At 46.7% G+C, this 12,598-nt stretch overlaps 1 protein-coding gene across 2 annotated transcripts in view; it reads right to left on the bottom strand.

Moving 5' to 3' along the window:
- Positions 1–10,534, bottom strand: part of Nod1 (nucleotide binding oligomerization domain containing 1) — a 43,481-nt gene extending 32,947 nt beyond the window's left edge. For both annotated transcript variants that reach the window (XM_042695135.1, XM_042695136.1), the window contains exon 1: positions 10,235–10,534. The gene's annotated coding sequence lies outside the window, so the exon portion shown is untranslated. The remainder of the gene's footprint in view (positions 1–10,234) is intronic.
- Between the last annotated feature and the right edge of the window lie 2,064 nt (positions 10,535–12,598).

Here is a 12,598-nt window from a genome sequence, read left to right as displayed (position 1 = left end):
AATGAAAGCTGCTGATCCACACGGGTGAGAGAGAAGAGAATCAACAGAGAGGGTTATTCTGAGCAAAGCATAAGATAAGGACATCTGAAACACCTGGGTATAATTCATACACTCTAAAAAATGAATGACAGGAAAGCAAAACAGGCTTGGATGGGAAAGGGGCAAGGGTAGGGGAAAAGAAGGGAGAATAAGGATGAATCTGATTGATGAAGTTTATTTGCATGTATGAAAACAGAAGGATGAAACCTGCTGAAATTATTTCAAGGAGGAAGGAGTGGGGTAAGCAGCAGAGGGGTGCAACTGATCTGTATATATTGTCTACACATGTAGAAATGTCACAACAAAACCCACCTTGTACAACTAAGGGATGCTAATAAGTTTTTTAACCTTATAGTTAAAAATGTTTTTAACCTAAAGGCTCTGATCACTAGCTGTGTGACTTACACAATGACCACATCTGTGCTTACCTTCCTTTACCTATGAAATGCACAAACCACAGCACCTATCTGGTAGGAGTGCTGTGTGCTAGAACAACACTGGCAGCAATCTAAAGATGCAGTTTAGGCAAGGACCGCATCTGCTGTCTTAGAGGCCCAGCATCTAGCTAAAAGCCATGGTATCACCTGTTGTTACTGCATCCTAACACTTAGGAGAGATGAGATCAACATACGAGACGAATGGCCTAGTACATTGCTTAGAGCAGGTGTTCAGATCACTGACTGATATGTGCATTTCCATTATTCAGACTCACTTAGGGACAGGTACCTGCCCAGTTTATTAGTGGACAAGTTCAGATCTGCCTGGTAGCATTTCCTATTGCTATACGTCTTTCACATTAGCTGCTGCCTTCAGAACATTAACCAGAGCCCAGTTCTCTGTTTCTAGAGCTTTGTCTGCATAATTGCTCATGGCGAATCACCTCCTGCTTGGTAACCATCCTTATAAGGCTCATAAGCTGTTTTATTTTTTTATTTTTTTATTTTTTTGGGGGGTCCGGTTGTGGGGCCTGAACTCTGGGCCTGGGCGCTGTCCCTCAGCCCTTCAGCTCAAGGCTAGTGCTTGAGCCACAGCGCCACCTCCAGCTTTTTTCTTTTTGCTTACATGGTGCTGAGGAATCAAACCCAGGACCTCAGGCATGCAAGGCAAGCATTCTACTACTGAGCCACCTTCCCAGCCCCCATAAGCTGTTGACTGATGTTTTCCAGGCTTTAAAAAGCAAAAATCCAATGGTCTGGGAAGGTGGCTCAGTGGTAGAGCGCTTGCCTTGCATGCATGAGGCCCTGGGTTCGATTCCCTAGCACTACATAAGCAAAAAGAAAAAAGCCAGAAGTGGTGCTGTGGCTCAAGTGGTAGAGCGCTGGCCTTGAGCTGAAGAGCTGAGGGACAGCACCCAGGCCCAGAGTTCAGGCCCCACGATTGGACCCCTCCGCCAAAAAAAAAAAAAAAAAAGCAAAAATCCAAAATCATTGTACTTGGTGTTCATCTCTGAGGAACCAGTGAAGGAAAAGATTTTAAGCAGAGTCAACAGTTTACAACAGAGCTCAGGATTAGAATCTGGGTCCTGGCACTCTACACAGGGACTAAGGCTTTAGAAGACAGGATTATAGGAGGAGCAGATCTTGAAGCCAGAGGGCATCTGGAAAGGCATTTAGGACTAGTTGGAAACTATCTAAGACTTCTCAAATGAAAGCCATTTCACAAGAACAAAATATATGCGTCACCACAGAAGCTTGAACTTGAACTTGGCTGTGAGTTAATAAACAGTGTGCTGACTGCTGGCCAGAGAACTTATGTTAGGATTTGTCTTGCCCCATCTGAGCACATGTGCACAGCCAGCAACATTTAAGGCACAAATCTGTCACAGAGCTCAGCTAAAGGACACCATGGTACTTCTGTGCAATGAGGGGTGAAATAACACTGAGAAAATGACAAAAGTACAAAGTCTGGGTCCTCATCCCAGAGAAGGCATGGCATAGGCCAGGCTGTTCTCTGAGTTTCAGTGAGCAAGGTCTTGACCTATGGAGGAGCTCTGTCCAATTAGCCATGATAGAGAACTGAGTCCCTGCAGATGCAGGGAAACAAGCCAGCCACCACAGTCAAGACTTGGCCCCATACCACTGGAGGCTTTTCCTATGACCTTAGAAAGCTTTAAATCATTTGTTTTTTTCAAACACAGGAGGGAAGGGGTGTAACTCATTGGTAAAGTGCACATTCAGCATGCAGGAGGCCTTAAGTTGGATTCTTCAGCACTGCAAAAACAAAACCAAAGGCAAAATACCTGTGCCTATAAAGTATATGCCAAAGCTGGGAATGTGGCATAGTGGTAGAGTGCTTGCCTAGCATGCATAAAGCCCTGGGTTCGATTCCTCAGTACCAAATAAATAGGAAAAGCCAGAAGTGGCTTTGTGGTTCAAGTAGTAAAGCAAAAGAAGCTTAGGGACAGTGCCCAGGCCCTGAGTTCAAGCCCCAGAACTAGAAAAAAAAAAAGTATATGTCAATAAATACATTGCGATTTTCAAGGGTGAACAGGGCAGAAAAACATTCCATTGGGGACTTCTGGGCAGCCTTCCCTTTCCTTACTTAATCCTTCCCTTAGCCTTGAGTCCCAGCATTCTGAAACTGTAGATCCTGACCCCCAGCCCCACACTTCCAACTCCCTCCCTTCTTGGGGCCTCTTGTTCATGTTTCTAGGAGTCAAGATGGACTTGAACTCCCAGAGGTCATCCATTGAGCCTGATGATGAAGAGTGCCAGGTAGCCCAGCAAACCCTACCCAATCACACCCATCTGTCCCTGACAGTGCCTGAACAGGCAGGCCAGGCTGCCCACAGGCACCTGAGGTGGGCCCAATCCCAATCCTGCCCTCTTTGATTTTGTTCAGAGTCTCAGAACAAATAAAACTATTAGCTCTATCTCCAGAATTGTTTCATATTTTAACATGGTATTTCTAAAGCTTGCTAAGTAAGAGCTACTATGGTTTGAATATATGTTCTCCAGAATACAGATGTGGGAAATTTAATCCCCAATATCGTGTATTAATGGGATTTGGAGGTGATCTTTGAGAGAAGACTGGGTCCCAGATGCAATTCCTGTTGATTTAATCCATTCACAGATTAGAGGATTAAAGAATTAGAGTTGTGGGCTGGGAAGGTGGCTCAGTGGTAGAGCGCTTGCCTTGCATGCATGAGGCCCTGGGTTCGATTCCTCAGCACCACATAAGCAAAAAGAAAAAAGCCGGAAGTGGCGCTGTGGCTCAAGTGGTAGAGCGCTAGCCTTGAGCTGAAGAGCTGAGGGACAGCGCCCGGGCCCAGAGTTAAGCCCCCACGACCGGACCCAAAAAAAAAAAAAAAAAGAATTAGAGTTGTTCAGGGTTGAATCTCAAATGTCCTCCAGAAGCCCAAATGCTAAATCTTTGTTGCAGCCTGCAGCACCACTGGGAAGTGGTGGCATCTTTTAGGGATGGGCCTTGAAGAGGAAATTGGGGCCCCAGCATCTTGCATTGCCTTCAGCCACAATGCGACAAGCACCTTCCCTAGCCCACTACATTCTGTGATCTTCCTTCTAAATAGATTCTCTCAAGTGTTTCGTTACCTGCAGTGGAAAACTGACCAACCAACTGGGTTACATGCTGATGACCACATATATGGTGTATATGTGTGTGTGTGTGTGTGTGTATGTGTGTGTGCGCGTGCGCACGCGCGCGTGTGTATCAGAGGGAAACTAGGAGGACACAGAAACAGAGGGAAACAGGGAAAAACATACAACAGTGGGACCCATCAGCTGTACTGGTCATTGATCAAAACAAACTAAGCAACTCAATGGCAGCGATAGGAGAGAGGGAATGAGCAAGAAAGAAGGAACAGCTGACACTAAGCAAAATGAAAGAAATGTACATATCACCCGATGTACAAGAAATAACTGTATTGTCAAAGCTCATAGAACTCATAAACTTTATAGACCATGATAAAGACAATTTGCCCCATGATGGTTAGAATGTGTTTGTGACTTTAACTAAGTATCACTATCCCACAATACTGTGAAATTTATGTATTCACATAATCATAATAAAAATTTGCTAAAAAAAAAAGAAGAAAGAAAGAAAGAAAAAGAACTGCATTAGTTATCACAAGAGTAGGTCTGTTAATTTGAAAAACAAGTGGCTCTTGTGGGCTCCCTTTCCTCTTTTTCCACCAGAAAGCCGGCTCTCACAAGACGTGGCTCCTTTACCTTGAACCTCTCAGCTCCCAAACTGTAAGAAATAAATTTCTTTATAAATTACTCAATATCAATAGCAAACTAAGACAACGCTGCTAGCTGTCTCTTCCTAATAAATTGGTAGGGAAGAGCGGCAAGAGGCTCTCCAACAGCTTCCTACAGCACTTTAGCTAAAACCCTGCCTCCCTGCCCAGGCCAGAGGCTCTGTTTGACCTGAGATTACATTGTTATGTCTGTCTTCTCTGTGTCTTCCAAGCCCAGCCTTGCTAAAGCAGCCTCACCCCCCACTACTTACATTCTGGCTCCTCCTCCCCACCCCTGGTCTTCAAACATATTTATTTATTATTTATTTATGCAGTATTGGGGTCTGAATGCTGGCTTTTCCACAGGTGCCCTACCATTCCTATAGCACCCAGCCCTTTTGGCTTCTGTTACTATTGATAAGATCTTGCATGCTTGGCTCAGGCAGGTATCAAACTATGATTCTCTTATCTATGCTTCTCTAATAGGTTAGGTTATAGGGCTACCATGCCTAGACTTTGCCTTTTGTGCATCTCTAGTCTTACCTGAAAAGACTCTTTTCTGGATAGACATCTCTAGTCTTTCTTAATCCTCATAGGCCCTGATCTGCTGTTCGCTGATGCTGTTGTTTCCAGTCACAGAACTTACTACAGTTTACAATCATACATTTTCTTATATGTCTGCATGCCCATCCCTGCTGTGAGTCCCCTCAGAGCTCTGAGGTCCTAATCCATAGTGTCTGGAGGAGGGGGCCTTCGCCAAGTTTACATGAGATCCTGAGGATGAAACCTATGGGACCATTGGCTTCCTAGAAGGAGACACCAAGAGATGTCATGCTGTCTCTGGTAGCTGCACAAGGACAGAGTAACAGGCCACCAACCTGTGACCTCATGCTCCAGGCCTCCAGAACCGTGAGAAGTCTGTTGTTCAAGCCTCTGTCTACAGTAGTTTGCTCCAGAGGCAAACTCCATTAGCCTGCCAATCACTTGGCCTGAAGCTGGCACTGTTCCATTCACTGCTGCATCCCAGCAAGGCCACCCTTCTGAGGACATTCACTGAATTAACATGTTGAAGAAGCTCCAAAGAGCCAAAAGGAACCAAGAGTGTAAACAGCTTTTGCTCCCTAACTTGCTGGCTGCATCCCTGCAAATTGCCGTTTCCTTAGAACACATGTAGAACACCCACAACTCACTCAACTGAGAATTTGTTTTTTTGTATCCAGCCCAGGTCCACTGACAGGCCTCTGGGAAGATCTGCAGAAGAGGAGCAAGCTGTATGAAGATGAGCAAGGAATCTCCAAAAAGGGGTGTACTTAGTAGGCCACTGTACTGGTGAAGGAACAGTGACACTGTATGCTCAAACCCCACCTGTGGAAATCTGATCCTGGTTTCTGTGCTCCCAAACACCCCCACCAGGGCCAGGACAGGGTGAGCTTTACTGTACCCAGGCAATGACCTCAAAGCACCTCAAACATCATAGTCTACCTCAACAGCATTAGTCAATACTGCTATCAGGTCTATCTGTTTTTTCATGTTTCATGTTTTTCATGGTATTAAGTTAGCCTAAGCAATGGCTGAGGTTTAAACATCATCTGGAAGGCAGAAAGAAAGGCCCCCTTTTCCACTCTCTAAGCAGGCAGTTCTCTGGACTCCAAAGCCCTGTGCCCAGGAATATGGCTCTACACAGTGTGAACATTTCTCCTACCAAGAGCCATTTGGACATTTATAAAAATGAATTGAAGTCCTATATTTATCACATTTCACCTTGAAAAAAAAGCACTTAGATTTACTGAATGCCAAGTCATACTTACAGTTGCCTTGACAAGACTAGACCAAATAATTTCAAGAACCTCATCCCTCTTGCTGGTGTCCAGGAGGTTCCCCACTCCTGGTACAGAGCAGGCACACTGAGGAAGGTAGGCAGAGCAAGCAGAAAGGGAGGGGCTCTCCATGAGCAGCTGGGGTAGGGGTTGAAGAGCTCCCCATTAAGTCCTGGGCACAGCAATATAACCTCACAGAGTCATAGCTAGCTCATCATTAAATGGAGGAAATTATAACTACTGCACAGTTGTTGAGAAGATTCAAGGAACTAAAAAGAAAAAAACAGAAAGGAAAAGAAAAAAAAGCCTATGCTGAATCACATAGATCCATTGGCACACTATGTCTGTGTGTATGTTATTATAATCTAGGGTTTACTTTGTCAGACACACCATTATTTCATTTCTTCACCCTAAGCTTTCTGTATGGATTGTGATCCCCACTTTACAGATCCAAGGTTTGGCCTCAGGAAAGCTGAATTCTTCTTCCAAGTCATGCCAGAAAGAGATGGGCACCATGCTACTAAGGTAGTCAACATAGCCATTATCACCGTTAATACTCACCTGCTGAGTACCAGGAGGCTACTTAGCACTTCACCCAGATTAATTAGCTCAAGTATTCAGAACACCCTGTAAGGAAAGAATCATTACAACTATCTTCTTATACAGGAAGGCACAGTTGGAGAGGCTGAAGACCTTGGCGAAGCCCATGGTTAGTTAAGGTACAGTGTAAGGGTATGATCTCTGCTCTGACTCCACAACCCAAGATTTCTTCCACGTAACACAATCCTGTCTGTATTTGTTACAGATCTTGTCTCTACTTCAAATCACCAGCATGTCTGATTCTATGTTCCATGGGAAGTGGTTGGCCTGATAATATGGAGTCAGGAATCATCCTGCTAATGGCAGGGCCATCAGTTCTGTACCATTAAGAATTAGGGCAGCCTCAAAGAAAAGCCTGGCTTTATGTCCAGTTCCTTCCAAAGAGTTTGCTGTCTAAGAAGTAAGAGCAATTGAGAATGTGCAAAAATGAAACACAGCAGTTTCTTATCATTAACCTTTTAGAAAACAGAATATCGTAAACCTTCTCCCCAGTAAATCATCATCTGCTTATAGTTCTCCCACTACTCCTTGCCTCTGCCATACACGGCTCTGAAAAAATCTATATGTCATCACACCTTCACAATCCTGATATAACCTCTGAGGTGGCCACCGCACACAGAAAGACAAGGCACATTAACATTCCAAACAAACATCTGTCAGGGAGACATTTCATGTTTTATTAAAATATTAATCTACCAAAACCTGGTGCTAAGCTGGGTCACAATCACCAAGGGTCATCTTTGTCTTGACCCATTTGTTAGCCCTTATGCTTAGAGGAAATTACTTCTCAGCAAAACAAATTCCTGTGTGATAGTTTCCTAGAGAGTGGCCTATTGACTTTAATAAAACATAACACAAAACTGCTTTGTTGTCTCTCAAGACACTCACCTCTGGCAGGAAGAGCTTCCCTTCAGAGGGCCAGAAGAAGACCGCAACCCACTGGCTTCCTGGGTTCCAAGACTGGGAAGAAGGTGAAGAGGATGGCAGTGGTTGTGGTGGTGGCAGCAAGTGAGCTTGCAGTGTCCAACTATGCAAAGTGATCTCTGCCAACAGTTTGGTGTGTGGTGGTTCCAGATAGAACTCAAGTTTCAATAAAAATCCGAGCCAGGGCACCATACTTTGCCCAGCCTATTAGCAGCAAAACCAGCAAAATCTGGCAGCAAACTACTCACTTCTTCCTACAAGGTCAAATTTCAAAGAAACATTTATCCTCAATGGGCATTCAGTGTGCCAAAAGGTTTTCCTAGAGACATGTTCAGACCTTATGGATGACCAAAAAAGACCCTTGTGGGACATGCCACATCCTTCCTCAGAATGTCACAGAGAACAGCTCACTATGGCAAAAATCAAGCACAGGCACAAACCTTAGCTTTTCTAATTTCATCTTGCTTAAAATCTCCCAAAAGAAATGTAGAAGAGTTAGACAAGATAAATTATGCAGCTCTCTAGACAGTGAGACCAAAGGAGGATATTCTTAGGAGAAGATCCCAAAGGCTCAATAGTTATGTGCATATAATCATATAAATATTTATCAAAATGAACTCCAAGAAATGGAAACAGGAGGGGTTTTTTTTGTTGCTGTTTTTGTTTTCTGTACCTAGTGTCTTGTTTATAAGTTCATCTGTTTGGAGGAGGGTGGTGACAAGGGGAGACACAGAAAGGGTAGGGCAAGGAGAGAACAAATGCAGCAGTGATATTGGCTAGGAGGGAAAAACTGGGAGAGAGCAAGGGAAGGAGTGACATTGTCCAAAAAGGAAATGTACTCATTACCTGATTTATGGAACTGTAACCCCTCTGTACATCACCTTTATAATAATAAAAAACTGAAAACAATCTTCATTATACCTTCATTATTTTCTGTTTATATTCTGAGGACATTACTATCAAAGCCATTGTCCCAACACACATGCAGGGGAAAGTCTTGCTGGGACATGGGGCATCAGCATTTGTAGGGCTTGGCTTCTCTATCCCCAGATTCCTGGCTGTTCTTGGTCACTAGGAAATAGCCAGGAGCAAAACAGCAACTGTAGGCCCCTGATGTGAGACTGCTCTCAGTAGGAGAGCCATGAATGTCCCACATCCATTCTCTTCATCTCTATCAAAGCCCATTTTTCTTGGAGGCCATATTTGTATGTATGTGGCAGTGGGTAGAGAAAATCTGAAAGATGAAAGCTCTATTTTGTCAAGAAATTCATTCCTATCTCTTGCTGTAAAATGCATCTTATTAATAAGCCAATGTGGTAGTTGTGGTAGAGTTAATAGCCTCAAAGCTGCCTTTTACAGGCTCAAAGACCCAACAGGAAGAAGGCCCGCCCTGAGTAGAGTGGAGAAACAGGCTTGGAGTGCTGTACTAAATGAAAAACTGTGAGATACAGATCACCAGTACTGCATCTAACAACTACCAGTGATAGAACCATGTGCCACCTGGACTGCCAGGTGGGTATACATCATCTTCCTCAAGACTGGTAAGAAAGTAGGCTCAGAGAAGCCAAATAACGTGCCCATTGCCACATAGCTCACAATGGAACCCAGGCTTTGGGTTCAAAACTTAACATTCTGTTTCCATTCCTCTTTCCTTTAAAACACTTCTACTTCTGCTGTGGATTTCAAATCTGCCTGGTGGAATGGCCTTGCAAGCCTGCATTACAGCCCCCTGCTGCTGGTTCCTTTTCCCAGATGGGAACAGAGAACCTGATGTGGCTACTGTCCCAGGACTTACCGCCCCCCCCCCCCAGTCCCCTCTCCCTACCGGTGACTTAGGGAGCCCTGAGGAGGGACAGGCCTGGCTTCAAGCAAGTACATCTCTGGCTTCATTCTAAAAAACAAAGGACGGAAGTTGCCCAGGGTTTACTGAGGATTTAATGGCTTCCCAAGATGTTATCTCAAAAACCCACAATCCATGTCTTTACAAAAATGCCAACAAAATGCAGGGTGGGGGGCTTCCTGATTTGTCATTTACCACACACACACACACACACCACACATACAGAATATGTCAACATCACTGTGTAGAAGTGGTGTTTGTCTTCTTTCCCTGTTTTGTGGTCCCTGACGCCCAAGGGGATCCTCCCTCCCTGGAAGCCGAGGAAAGGCAGCCGCATCCGCCGGTAGTTTGGGCGGCTGCTCACTGAAATCAAGCGGGGAAGGGGGGTAGGGGGTGAAAACACACAACCCTCGAGATCTGGGTGGGCTCGGTGTAGGACACGTCCAGTGTCAGCGGTTTAGAAGTGCTCTAGAGTGATTCTAGTTGAGGGCGGGATTGAGAGCCGCAGCCTCGGGCCCCGAACCAGGGGGTTTCCGGCCCAGTCCACGCCGGGCTTCCGGACCCGTCCACCGCACCACCACCCCCCAACAAGCTCCAGCCTCGGGCTGCCGACCCCGTCCTCCCGCCCCCAAACAAGCCCCAGGCCCGGGCTGCCGGCCCCGTCCACTCTGCGCCCCCGACCCCGATCTCCCGCCCCGGAATAAGCCCCAGCCCCGGTTGCCGGTCCAGTCCACGCCGCCTTTCACGCCCGCGGAGCCCAGCGGCGCGCGGGACCCAGGAAAGCTGAGGCCGCCCTGCCAGAACCCCAGGACTTACTTGACAACCAAGTTTGCAGAACTTGCAATGACTGAGCCGGACGGGTGATGCCAGGAGCGCGGTAGCCCGAGGATCGCGGGGACCGAGGGGTCGTGGTGGCCCGGGGGCTCGGGGGCTCGAGGACCGCGGTGGCCTGGGGGTCGTGGGGACCCGGGCGCTGCGGAAACCCGGAGATGGCAGGGGCCCGCGGGTGGCGGGGAGCGCGGTGGCCCGGGAAGCACGGCAGCCTGGGAATCGAAGTGGCCCGATGATGGCGGGGGCGCAGGAGCGCGGTGGCCGGGGAGCGCGGGTGCCCAGCAATCGCGGCGACCCGGGGGTCCTGCGAGTACGGCGACCGCAGCTCGGCGAGGGCAGGGCCGGAAACTGGCCCGGCAGCCGGGGCAGTCGCGCCCTCTGGTGGCGGGGGCTCTGCAGGCCACCGGCGAGGCGCAGGCCCGGCGGCGGAGCCGAGCAGAGGGGAGACCTCAAACCCAACTGTGGTTCGCGGGAAACCAGGCGGGGCCGGCGGAGGGGACGCACACTCGGGGACTGGTGCCAAGGCCCGCCCAGGGGAAATGCCAACACCCCAGCCAGAGCCAGGCTAGGACCCGACCTGGAAAGTTGTCCAAGAAAACTGCAGAAAGTCGTCCAACTAAACCTAAAGCCTTTCTGTTTCTACTCAAGTCCTCTCGGCAGTGTGCACTTCATATGCTTTTCATTTACAGTAACGCCTTGTAAAGGAACTCTTAACATACTGATAATCCACCGCCTCCCTCCCCGACCAAAAATGTTTTTAATATTTACAATTGTTTAAACAAAAAAAGTCACTTCTCTCACAAAAGTGTATTAAATCATGTGCCCACATCTATTCAGGAACCTTCCCAGCAAAGCCTGCTCTCAAAAACCAAAGTATGGGAGGCTGAGAAGGTGGTTCAGTGGGAGACTGCTTGCCTTGAATGCATGAGGCCCTGGGTTCGATTCCTCAGCACCACATAAGCAGAAAAAGCTGGATGGAACTGGTGCTGTGGCTCAAGTGGTAGAGCGCTAGACTTGAGCTGAGGAGCTCAGGGACAACGCCCAATCCCAGAATTCAGGCCCACGACCAGCAAAGAAAAAAGAAAAAACAAAGTATGTTCAACTGCAAATGTGTGAGCTGGAATTCAGCTTCATCACTTACCCTGCCACAAATCTGAAGGAAAAGATTCAGAACCATTTGTGCAGTGCTAGGTATGAAAGCCATCACTTGCAGCTACCAGGCAGTCACTGAGCTCAACTCCAGCCCTAGGTTTCTTTCTGAAAATCAGGATTCATGTCTTTTAAGCTTCATTTGTATTTCCCATGTCCTGTTTCTCCTGCTGTAACTTTAGTTCTGTCTTTCAAGATTTCAAAGTGTGAATTTGTGTTAATATAATGAAGATACTGAATCTGCAGTAAGCAGACTAGCCCTCTCTTCTGTGATGTTCATACCTACCCTGGAACCCATGAACATGGCAAACAGGAACTCTAATTGCTTATCTGCTCACCTTGAGATGGAGAAATAACCTGGGTTTAAGATTGGGTCTAAAGTAATCAGAAGAGTCTAGATAAGTAGGAGGCAGAAGATGGAGAAGCGGCTAGTTGTGAGTACCTTTAACACCACCAGTGGTTTTAAAGGTGAAGAAATGGTTATGAGCCAAGAAGTGCAGTCCTCACACTTGTATTTTAGCCCACTGAGACTCTCTGGAATTCTGTCCTCCAGAAATTTAGTACCCCTAGTCTTGGGGTACTAAATTTGTGATAATTTGTTATGGTAGGAATGAAATACACACACACACACACACACACCCATCGGAGTTCTTAACCTTGACAGGGTTTTCTAAGATGTTTTCCATCCTAGCTTTTTGTTGTTGCTTTTCCTCTTTCTTTCCTTTCTGCAGTAGTAGGGTGTGAACTCAGGAGCCCCTTCCTCACTCAGCTTGTTTGATAAGCTGGTGCTCTTCCACATGAGCCACACCTCCAGACATGCTTTTGTCTGGGTTACTTTGTAGCTGGAGTCCCAGTTTTCTGCCTGGGGCTGGCCTTGAACCTCAGTCCTCTGGATCTCAGCCTCTGAAGATTACAGATGAAAGCCACCAGCACCTAGCTTTTTCATTCATTTGTTAAAACTAATGCTGGAGAGATCAAGCGCAGAAGCTTATGCATGAACACATGCTCCACCAGTGAGCTGTATCCCAGACCCACTATTCTTAGTGAACTGCACTTTATGAATCCATCTTTTTTTTTTTTTGCCAGTCCCAGAACTTCAACGTGAGAGCCTAGGTGCTGTCCCTGAGCTTGGTTGCTCAAATCTAACACTCTACCACTTGAGCCACATCTCTTCTTCCAACTTCTTGGTGGTTAATTGGG

The sequence above is a fragment of the Dipodomys spectabilis genome, unplaced genomic scaffold (assembly GCF_019054845.1).
Source record: "Dipodomys spectabilis isolate Male_0828 unplaced genomic scaffold, ASM1905484v1 ptg000178l, whole genome shotgun sequence".
NCBI classification, from domain to species: domain Eukaryota; kingdom Metazoa; phylum Chordata; class Mammalia; order Rodentia; family Heteromyidae; genus Dipodomys; species Dipodomys spectabilis.
Note: the sequence above shows the minus strand (reverse complement) of the source record. Positions and strands in the feature narration are given on the sequence as shown.